The sequence below is a fragment of the Vanacampus margaritifer genome, chromosome 3 (assembly GCF_051991255.1).
Source record: "Vanacampus margaritifer isolate UIUO_Vmar chromosome 3, RoL_Vmar_1.0, whole genome shotgun sequence".
NCBI lineage: Eukaryota > Metazoa > Chordata > Actinopteri > Syngnathiformes > Syngnathidae > Vanacampus > Vanacampus margaritifer.
The window spans coordinates 8,392,419-8,404,845 of record NC_135434.1 but is presented as its reverse complement, the minus strand read 5'-3'; the positions used below and the strand labels follow the sequence as shown (position 1 = coordinate 8,404,845).

The window sequence follows — 12,427 nt, the reverse complement described above, 5'->3', positions numbered from 1 at the left end:
CACACACAGTTTCAGTTAGTATTTCACAGCACACACATATGATCTTTAATTCTGTGCGACTTCTTATCTTGGGCAATAGCGGCAGTAGCTGTGGGCTCGGAGCTATAAAAGCAGCTTAGGTAAAACAACACGACCAAAAATAACGGGAAGTGAGTAGGCCGCCTCTACTTTGATGTCACCGTGCTGACAGTCTCTCTGCTCGCCATCCCTCTAATTAGTTCTCTGACAGGAGGGAAAATTGTTAGACTTTTTCGAGGCGTAATTCCATTATCTGTCAGAAAAAAAAGTTTCTCCCACTCATGGTTTTATTTTGCCGTCATGTCACGTTGGATGGTTTCTTTGCTCCCTTGACATCGGCGCCTGGACTACATTTTCATGCAAGACCTTTATGATATTTATTTATAATGACTAAGATGAGCAGCACAACGCTCGTGGTCAGCACGTCTGCCTTTGCCGAATCTCAGCCTTCCGGTGTGGAATTGATGTTTTTTCCCATGCTCTCCAGGGTTAACATTCCAAAAACATTTAGGTCACAGGTGTCAAAATCTAGGCCCAGGAGTCAAATATGACCCACCACTTCATTTTACTTGTCCCGCAAAAGCAAATCATGTGTCCTCATTTTTAAGTCAAATTTCAAAATGCCGTATGTAATAAATACAACATATAGATTTTTTTTTGTTTACCCTTTTTACAATAACTGAAAAAAATTGAACAATCTACAGTATTATCCTTGACTTCTGATTTAAAAATTAGTAATCCACCAATTTATTGTGTATATGTAATAATGCGATGAGAAAACTGAACACATTTTTGGTTTTATTGTCTCAATGGCCCTCTAAGGCAGTGGTTCTCAACCCAGGTACTCGAGTAACCCTATCTGGCCTTTTTTCCAATGTCTCCAACAGCCAACACAGGTGTTTCAAATGATCAGCTAATCATCAAAATCTGCATGAAGCCTGATAATGATCCTCAGCTGTGTTGGCTGAAGGAGACATGGAAAACAGGCTGGATAGGGGTACTCGAGGACCGGGATTGAGAACCACTGCTCTAAGGGAAACCAGAATGAGAAAGTGGCCCGCAACAAAAATTAGTTTGATGCCCCTAATTGAGGTGAAGACTTCAAATTGTCCATAGATCTGAATATGAGTGGCAGTTTATTTAAGTGTGCACTGTAGATTGTAGAATGCTTTCCGCAAAATTGTCTCAACGTCAAATCAAATGAGGATGAACGCTTAAGAAAATGAATGAATAACCAAATGACAGTTTCTATAGCCATCTATCACAAAAATGTCCCAAAGGGCTTCACATGAATAAACTATCCATTAATCCATTAAAAGTAAAAATGATCAATTTCAAAAGAAACATGCAAAAATATCATGCCCACAGTTCATAGCGATAGTGATCACGCCGATACCTCACTGGAATTGTTGCTAGCGACACAGATTGACCTATTTTCAATTCTTTTTTTTTAATCAATCATTTATTCTTTGTTAATCTAAATTAAACTCTCAATTAATCTCACTTTTTTGTCACGGTAGGCTGTACTTGTGGATCCAAGTGCGGGGAGGCAGAGCGAGCAGGCTGAGGTAGCGTCCAAAAAACAAAAGGGTTTTATTAATTAAACAAAAACAAAGTGGTGCACAACGTGCCAACAGGAAACAACAAAAAAAACAACAAGGTCCTAAATGCAAGCGACCTCAAATGGCAAGACGTTGAAAACGACAAAACATGGCAATGACAATGGACCGACACAAACCGGACAAACACAACAGACTAAATACACCGACACTAATGAGACACACCTGAGAAACACAATAGGCTGAGGGCGCCGATTGGTCAGACATGCTGGGAAGGGAAGAAATACACAGGTGGACGTGATCAGACATAACGAGACAAGGGGAGAAATCAGAAACACATGACAAACTCTAACCACAGACAAAAACAACACACCCATAATAAACAAAATCCAACCCCTACAAAACTGAAAACATAACATCTTTAGCTGTTTCATGTTGTTGCACGGGGTAACTTTGTATAGACTAATTTGTGCACCCAACACCACTTCAGCGCCACATAGCTTTTGACCTCTGACACAATAGTGGTGTTGTAGTCTGGACAATAAATTCAATGGCCAGGTCATGGATAGAGAAACTTAGTGTGGGGTGCTGTTATTTAAATCAATCCGCCAAAATCTAAACAGTTTGCTTCTAGGCCCACTTTTTGCCTCAGAAAGAAGGCACTTGGTTGTGTACTTTCACACTTGATGGTTCGGCAGGCATTTGATAGACCCAACAAGCAACTCAAAAAATAACCTTTCCATAATATTTCCCTTCATTGTCGGTTACGCATGAAAGAAAATCATACATTTATGACAATGAACATTGTTTATTTTTCCCCTACTCCAGGCATCCCTCCCGCTTTTCGCTGTGCTCGCCCTGGTGAACACTGACTGTCATCCTCATCTGTCATTCGGCGCTGGGGGGCTCATTGCTCCATAGTGGCAGCTATAAATTATTGATTGGTCAAGGAAACATGATAGCCCAAGAACGGGCCGGGCGGAATAAGAAATAGGCGGAGGAATTGATACACAATTCCCTTTGTCTTTGTGTTCTTGTCATTCCGTTTCTTGCCCCCTTCAACCTTTTAACGCCTCACTCCCAAGCCGTCAATCCTCCACTTGTTTATCTGTCGGATCCTCTCTCCTGAAGACCCCCCGCCCACCTCGCCAATAGAGTGAATTACGCACCCTCACAGCCCAGCTCATAAACGTCTGGCCGGAACGCTGTCATCAAAAATGAATGGTTGTAGCCGAACAATATCCCCGGTTCGATTTATTGTACCTTGTAAATATTGTGCCGGGATGGGGGGGGGGGGACCCCAAAACCTCCATTTATCCCTTTGCTTGTGGCTCCGCTTCAAAAACATCTTGCGGGACACAACCGATAAATAACGGGAACATCCATTGAGGATGAAGTCATCATCCGCGGCCAATCATATTTGAGTGTGTCTGACAACTGACAATGGTTGTAATAATGGCAATACTACCAACAGACACATAGGACTGGGCAATGTCTTGCTACTGGCTAAAGACCTAAAGAGTGCAGACACACCAACATCTGACAGAGCGCCCATTTATGTAAGACCAGAGGATGAACTGACAAACTTACAAATGGCTGCTGTAAAACCTATTGACATACTTTCTACCTATGTCTACTTCGTATGTAGCGCCAATGGATATACAGTACTTCCTTCTGTCTTCTGAGATAGGGCTTACCTACTGACCTCTAACAACTGAGATTTGATTCTAATTCTGTCATACTACTACTACTGGTAAATTGTCCTCAGCACATAATAGGGATGATGTCACTATATCTGACTTGGTGCGAAAATGACTTCACGCACATCTGACCATGGATCTACGGCAGATGCCTCCACTGTTCTTTTTGACTATACAGACGCTCCCCTACTTACGAACATTCGAGTTGCGAACAACGGTACATACGAACATTTCTGCGCGTACAGTATGTCAAAAAATGTTTGGAAAGAAATGCTGTAAGTTAGATTTTGTATTGCGCGTAGTGCTTCTTTCCGCCGCTAATACCGACGATTGGCGCTGTGAGAGCTCATTGGAGGCTGAGCAACGTGGCGAGGAGGAAGAAGAAGAAACGCCGGTCCCCATGAAGCAGGAAATAACTTTTTAAGCCGATTCCAGCGACGACGAAGAATCTCTCATGATATAAAATCCTCCTCTTCCTCCTCCTCCATCATCTCCTTAAGCATCGAGTACATCTTCCAAAAGTAAGTTAAACTTCATTTTATTTATCTTATTACGTACATGTACATACTGTGTGTCTCGCTCTCTCTCTCTAACATACGTAGTACAGTACAGTACTGTACGTATTCTCTCCATTTTATTAAAAGTTTTTTTCAGTACAAACCAATGCAGGTTACTTGTACAAGCCTTAAACATACTTATATAAACCTTCAATATACTTATATAGGCTTTAAACATAAATTATAATACAAAATATAGCACTGAAGCAACTTACGAACAAATTCACCTTACGAACGATCGTCCGGAACGTAACTCGTTCGTAAGGTGGGGAGCGTCTGTATTTTTAATTTAAGCTTTATTTAACCAGGAATGCCCCATTGAGATCAAATAAAACAAAAAACTCTTTTCCAAGGGAGTCCTGGCCAAGAGGCGGCAGAAGTTACAGTTGCAACAAAATAAAATGACATACATGTCATTAAAAAGTTACACAATTTAAAATGACATAAAATTAGACAAAACAGGTAAAAGTTAATAAGGAGTCTGTCTGAAATGCTCTCAATCTGGATTTAAAGTTATTCAAAGAGATAAATTGTGTTAGTTTATATGGATGTAATGATATCCAATCGTCGCAATACGATATCACGATATGAACATCACAATACGATAATTACCAGGGTATTGTGGGGAGGATGGCGATATTAAAAAAGGTCAAATATTGGAAAAAATAGCTCATATACATATTGTGCTTTTGTACATAAACACATATTCCTCCATATATTTACTCGATTCACAAGCATATTGCGCTCCCCTTCATCTAGCGTGGATTTTAAACATAGAAGGGCCAAAACATGCTGCATGAAAATTAAACTGCAATAAAAAAAAAAAAAAAAACTAACCACCAAAGGGTGCTAAAAATGCCCAAATGGAAATCAACTTGACATTCTAACAGATGTGCTGCTGTTAAGATTGTGACATGATAACGCCGATATTGTGGCAGTTTTAATATCACGATATCACGATACTGTCGTTATCGTTACATCCAGAGACAAAGAAGAAAAAAGCCCTTTTCCGCCAAACTCAAACAAAGGAACGGTTAGCAACAAAATGTGTTATTTGAACATAAATTGTAAGAACCCAGCTGATTAAAAATACAGATATTCCACACAAAACAGAGACTGAGACAGCGCTTACTCATATAACAACTACAGATCTACTTCCAGCAGAGGTAGCAATGTATACTGACATCCTCCTTAAGTGCTACCTGACATAAAGCCTATCGACATACTGTCGACTGACAAACTACAGTGTTGAGTACTGGAATACTATTTAAAGATATACGACCCAACATCCAACATATTTAAAACATGCCTCCTGACATACTACCTACTGACGTATTGCCTATATGACAGACTTACTATATAATGAAAACAGGCATACTGACATCTTGCCAAATGACTTCCTCCCTACTGATGTACTTACTCCCTATGGACAGACTTCCTAGAGAGATAGATCTTACTAATGTACTAATGTACTCCTTCCACACACTATTGAACAAATGTGTCAATTGGCATTTAAGCTATAGGCAGACTTGCAATTGATGTACAAGATACTGACTGATGATTCACTGTTTGTTGTGTTGGCGAATGCCCATGGCTATTATGTCAGTAAGCAACCCGACTGAAATACAGTAACTACATTTGAACTACTCGTGCTGAAAGACTTATTGATATCCCTTGCCAGTAATTGTCATATATGGGATTTTGACTATTTGGATGCTTCCAGTGGATTTGATGCAGAGGAATTTCAGGCACATACACATCCAACACAGCCAAATAGGGTCAAAATGCCACATGTGTGTTTTCCGTCAATTTTTCACACAGAGGGCCAGGACCTTGCTTTCCTGCTAAGTGACGCGGCAAGATGCGTATCAAGGCGCGGGAGCCGTGCAAGTCGTGAGATCATAGCTCTTAACGTCTTATCAGCAACAGCTGCAAAAACATATACTGTAGACACAAAGGCATATGTTTGCCATACATAGGCATGCTTAAAACACAGGACTGTAGCTGTTATCTAGTATTAAAAACACATGATTTTACTCTCTTAGCTGCCGTGACCCCTTGTTATCGCAGAAGATGTTGTTACCATTATATAGTGAACTATCTACTTAGTCATGGCCGTGCTATTAGGGGTGTGCAAAAATTCTATTCAGATAAGAATCGCGATTCTCATTTAGTACGATTCAGAATCTATTTTAAATGCCCCCAAATCAATTTGATTTAAATAATTTTATACTATTTTGCCCTTGTTTGTGTGTGCCCTGATTGGGAGCGCTGCTCATGTTGTACCCGATTTGGCCACAGAGGGGCAATGTGGTTCCGTGCGTTCTGACACACTGTTAAGTTGTAGCCACAATACAGAGTGGAAGGAAAAAGTCACGATCAAAAGTTGTTGTTTTTTTGCAGAGTAGGACGAGCATATGCCGGTAAGTAATGTTAAGATGCTTCACTGTATACATTCCTGAAACATTTTGTATGAATAGCCATTCTTTTGAGTGATAAAAGTGCCATGAGTAGCACGCTAATTAGCATTAGCGAGTCAGACTGGAGCAGGTCATGAAGATTCTTTCATGAAGCATTGTTTCCTAACCTTAAGCCCAAGACAAATACAGGATGATCTGATAAGACTGTAATAAATTTAAGTGGGATTTTGCATGTTAGGTTCTAATAAAAATGCGTTTTCATAATTTGGGTCTCGGGGGTTACCAGTCCTCTTTTGCCTTGATGAGTTTACTTTTTGAAAGTTGCCATCTTAAATGACATCTTTTGAACTCTGTGAAACTCGTAAGAACTCAGTCCAGCTAGCTCATCGTTAGTTTACTCTATAACCCTCCGCAAGTTTGGTCTTCTTTTGGGGACCTTCAAAAAATGACCAACACTTTGGCCTGACTATTCAGTCAATGTCTAAATATTTAATTGAAAGAATTAAACATTTGCAGAAACACAAGAGAATATAACTTCATTAATACTGCTTTAATCAATTCCACTTGTAAATCCTCCCTCATTAAAAATCTAACATTAGCATTTTGAAGAAAAAAAATCTCCTTGAAAGTTTAGGTCATATTCAATGGTAGATTTAGAGCGTCTTTACTTATTTGTTATTCAAATATTCATGCATATGAAGTGTAAGTAGGTTTTGTTTACCTGCTTTCGCCCGAGGTTTCTACCATTTGAACTCACAAAGAGTCTCTAAACATCATGAAAATATGATCAAATAAGACCATTACCAGCATTTTACAAAGCTAATGCTCACTTTATGATGTTCTGATCATAACAGGCCCCTATTTAGCACTGATATTGAACACTAGTTAGGGACTTTAAAGCCTTTTATTTATTTTTTTTCCATTTGTGGTTGTTTTACCGGATGCGTTTCAAGCGCAAGAACAAATCACATTCACAGCGTGTAATCAGTCTGCAGTGTCTGAGGCATTCACAAGCGCTAATGAAATCAATAGAAGCAAAACTATTGCCTCCAGGAATCTTTCACCTTTTTGCTCATGTTCTTTTGTCCGTTTTTGTTCCACGTCTTTTTCTGTTAAGTCCGGCAACAAACTCCTGCCGTACAAAAGAAAGCCGGCTAGTAACTGTATGTCAACCACTGCTGGCAAAATGTGAAATGATACAGCGCTCAGTAAAACGCTACATCAAACAACATACTGGAGTGTCTTTTGCTATATCGCCCACGAAACGTTACCGACCATTGAAAAGTTTTTCTTTTAGGTTCGTAAAAAAAGGAAGCTGATTTGTCCAGGCAAAGGAGGACATCGCAAACATGCAAAATCCCATTTAAAACTTCTACAGTCTTATCAAATCAGCTTATGTTTGAGATGTGCTCATCTGTTGGAAGCGTTCACATGCAGAAGACGATAGCATTAGCCTGGGCCGGCCAGCTATGACGGTCAAACGCCCAAAGACGGAAGACGGCACAAGCAAAACCCTTTGCCCGTCACAGTCAATTAGACACCCGCTAGGATTTGAGGGCTTCTTCCAAAGCAATTAATAGTAACAGGATGTGAAAGCGAACACCTTTATGGGAACAGACAATGACGGCTGCCTTGCGTCTCTGGCTGACATGGTGGGCCATGTGCGTGGTGAACACAACTAGATTTATAACGGCCACACGGTCCCGTGAAGAAAGAAAAAGACTTAAGGAGACAGAATATTAAGACGCATTGCGTATTCTGTCGTTTGTCACTCTGGCCAAAGACCGACATTGACATGATTTGTACGTCACCCCTTTCCCTGTCATAAATCACCTCCGGCCTCTTCTCCTCCAGATTGTTTGATCAAGAGGTACTTCAAAGTTCAATGGAAGTCAGTGGAGGTTGAACACGATTGAATCGATGGTTTGTGAAGGTGGGGTTCAGATTTGGAAATACACAAGTCCATTAGAAAATATTTGCCATAATAAAATAATCTTTTATTTTGGAATAAATTGAATTCACAGTGACCCCCATCTTTACCTTTACTTCTACAGTTAACTACAGGTGCATGATTAAAACTTACCTTTGACACCATGGCGATGTAATTTTTTATGAAATATAAGGTATTTTGCTGGCTATTTTTCTAACACGGAAGTAAAACAATCGGTTCAGTAAAACCCCGCCTCTCCCCATGTGGTTGCCGTGCGCCTCTCGTCCAAGCGGGCTGCTACGCGCACCGCCCACAAAACTCCTCTGAATGGCGTCTTCTTTAAATTTGGAAATTGGATGGATGTTCAATTATTCGATAAACATTTGAAACAAAATGGTTCCTTGCAGTAAAAAAATCGTAGTGGAGGAGAAAGGGAAGAGAGAGAGAGAGAGAGAGAGAGAGAGAGAAACACTTAACCATTCATTCAGTTAGGCTCAACAGCACAGAAATTTTACTTGTAGTTTACACAAATGTCAGCCATGGAACCTTTATGGGAATTTATGACGGCCAATTTGCATTGCAAATGTGAAGGATAATTGATTGCTTTGAATTCATTTGGACAGAATGTTTACTGATAGTCTACTTTTATCACTATCCTGCGAGCATGGAGGTCTCAGAAAAAGTGGGTGTATATTTAGTCCACATAGGCTGATGATAGCCTGATGACCTCATAGAATGTGCACCCGCTCGTTTTCTTGGGTTGGGAGGGGCTGGTGCTTGGAGAGTAGAATGACCTAGCATTTCTCATAGAGGGGCAAATGCAGGAAAACACCACTTTAGTGATGTTTTTGGTGAGGAATTGGCATTTTAAAATGGCTAAAAGTTCCAAAAAGATTGATATTTCATGTTACTGTCCTTTAAACCATCAAAACTCAAAAAGCAGAAAATGTATGCAAAATATAGTCTACATTTTATTCTATGCACTCCCACTAGTCTAAACCCAGGATTCTGATTATTGCATTTGTGAAATGTGAATTAAGCAGCAAAATCCTCGCGTTTTTGTCCATCTCAGGGGGTGGCCATTTTTGCCTTATACTGCCCCCTGCTGTCGTCTGAAAATGACATCACAGTGCCGAAGGACACAGGTAACGACCAATAACGTTTCACTTGTTTTTCTGAGATCGGTCATGTGATGTTTGCGATCTGAGCCTTTAGGGACTATGATGTCATTTTTAGTCAACAGTACAATACAAGGCAAAAAGGCCGCCCCTGAGATGGATACAAATGAGAAGATTTTGCTGCCTCAATCATGTTCAATAAATGTAATATTATTCGGGATGCCGTGTTTAGATTAGCAGTGTCGCATAGAACCTTTTTGACACGTGTGGTATATTTATGGTTTAAACAAAAGCAAAAACAACAAAAACAATTTGTGTGACTTCAGCGACATGTCTCCCCAGTTGCAACTGAATTAAGAATGGTACGACCCAAAAGTTGTTCAACTTCAGAGCGTACACTGTTTATGCAATCAAGGCAACTGAGCTATTTGAATATAAACCTCTCATACATACATGCATATTTCCCGTTATGACCTCATTATCATTCTGAAGGCTGCGTTGCTTCGAGTTATCGGGTCGGTGCGGCGTCAAAGTGCATATTAGTTTTTAAAGCAGTGTGTGTGTGTGGCACGGAATACATGCATTTTTAAACAGACTTACTGTAAGTCTATCAAATTGCATATGTTTATAGAAATGTACGTGGCTATGCATTAATGCAGATGCTTCCCCTCGACCGTATGAGGTGTAGGATAGGCATGTTCCCTTATTTGCCTTGTTAAGGCATACAAAGCATTTATAATGGCAGGTTTTTTGTGTGTGTGTTTTTCCTAGTATTCAGAGGGAGAGTTTCATCCCCGTGTGCAGCGCTTCCATGTGTGAGAGCGGCTGTCAGTTTGACAAAATAATTGGAGTCATCCGAGTAGTCGCTTTAAATGTGATTGGACTGATCAAATGGGAGCGAATTCTGCCTGATGAATACCAGATTGGAATTTGGAAGGGAAAACAGTGTTAATCTGTATTGGGAAAGACACATCTACAACTTCCGTGTTTAATGACCACATTTACAACATTGGAATAATAACTAACATTTTTTTTTTCCCCCCCAGAAAAAAATAACTAACAAATTATTCATTTGTGTAGTTATACATCTCCCACAATGCAAAGTAGAGTTGATTAACACTCAGGGCTCAACATTGGCCATTTGTTTCCACCTCACTTCTTTTTTATTAAACTATTCTAGCTGTTTTTTTGCAAACTTCCCAAGGGTGGGGATTTGTATCTGATATTATCATTTGCAACTTCAACTCTTAAAGAAAAAAAAAAAAAGCAATAATATACTCGACAAAATGCAATTTCTGCAGAAATTGCGTGGGAATGTTGAAAAGCATAATGTTAAGATTTTAATGCATGTGCGTAAATCATTTCAGTAAATTTATAATCCATTTCATGAAATGATAGTCAGTTGGTAGCGAACCATTGAATGTACTAAAAATGTGGTCCAAGTGGGTTTTTGAACCCAAGTACTCTGTGGTGGAAGGGAGTTGCTCTAACCACTGAGCTAACTTGACTTTTTCAAAATCATGGCTATTGGCGTATTTATAAGTGTCATCTGATGCTGAAATCTAACATGCATTTAATCATTTCAATAAAATTATACTGGACAATGCACTTTACTAACTGCGCCACCGAGCAGTATCAAACAGCTGGTAAAGATGTTAAGTTGTATGTATGGAAATGGGCGTGGAAAGTGGAGTTCAATGTCAGTCCCATTGAAAAAGGATGGGGAAAAGTTAAATTGTGCAAAAACTGTAAGTAATCTAGAATCAGACGATATATTATTTGGTAGGCGTGAATTTTTGAAGCAAGTTGAAATCTGAACGGTGTTAATCCGATGTATTATGTGGGAGTTATTGCACGTGGGGAGAATAAAATGCTATAATAAGTAAGAATAAAGAATCCCAATAACGTATGTGCGAATGGTTTGCAGTATTTCATCCAATTGTAGATTTTGGCTCTATTGTGTCCACTTTTGGGCAATTGAAACTCATGAAAAGTACATTCAGGGATGTGATTTGACCAACGTGAAATTATCTGAAAATTTAGCCGGGGGTCTGGGGGCCGCTGGCACCCAGCTAGGCTAGCTAGCGAAGCCCCCCGGAGCTCATGGGTTTTCCGTGTTTTTAAGTACTTTCAATGCACTCACATGACAAAGAAATAGACAAAACAACAGCATCAATTTTCAATGTATATTGAACTATCCCATATAAAATGGCAGTTTTAGTCAACTCAAAATCAGTCACATTCAAAAACATTGGACTGCCTTTGCTTTTAAAAACTATCACTGAGAATATCATCATATCTAACTAATGTGATTACTAAGTTAACACATAAATAATGTTGAAGAGTTCAAATTTCATGAACAAATAATTGTATCATGACCAAATGAAAAGTAACTCATATTAGAGCATACCACAAATGTCTTTGTTATAGCAGAAGATGTTATCTGTCGGAGTCATGTGCATACACAATGAACTACTAAAAAAAAAAAAAAAAAAACAGATTTTTTTTTTTGGGGGGGAGATAAAAAAAAGCGGAATTCCGCGAATTAGCGGAAAAATCACATCCCTGTACATTATATTGGGATTGAATTAAACAAATTCTAAATTCAGACTCAGGACGGTGGGAGGGTTGTGTTACCTACCAGATTACATCACTGCTCAATTCTTGCAAAAGAAAGACATTTCAAGTGATTTTTTTTCGGTTCCGAAAATTGTGTTTTAATGGCTTACTGCACTCCAATGGTGCAAATGAATAACACAATTTGGATTTGAAGAAGTGGAGATATTCTGTGCTCACCATAGAGAAGAATCACATTTGAATTAAAGAAGTGCAAGCTCCCTCTACTGGCTGTAGAAATATTGTACTACTAGCTACAGAATACTGTCCACCGTGCCGCCTAACATCCACTCAAGGTTAATTCTGTGTTCGACTAATCCAGTAAAGCAGCTCCAAAAAAAAACATCCACTAAGCAGCAGCAGGTAACGAGAGTCTACAATATGCTTTTAATATGCAGCCGAGCCGTCACACTGACTCAATTAGACAAGCGGGTGCGTGTCTCGCCAGCCGATCACCTTAAATGATTCCAATGAATATTTAACGTCATCTTACGAGATCCATTTGATAG

General features: G+C 39.4%; 1 protein-coding gene across 5 annotated transcripts in view; it reads right to left on the bottom strand.

The window, feature by feature from the left end:
- LOC144049184 (netrin receptor UNC5C-like) overlaps window positions 1-12,427 on the bottom strand; it is a 197,225-nt gene that overhangs the window by 93,550 nt on the left and 91,248 nt on the right. Inside the window, exon 1 of one of the 5 annotated variants that reach the window (XM_077561886.1) lies at window positions 6,976-7,099. The exons of 3 other annotated variants lie outside the window; for them this stretch is intronic. The gene's annotated coding sequence lies outside the window, so the exon portion shown is untranslated. Of the gene's footprint in view, window positions 1-1,522; window positions 1,758-6,975; window positions 7,100-12,427 lie in introns of those variants that run through there. One more of the 5 variants, XM_077561884.1, reaches the window with a different exon arrangement.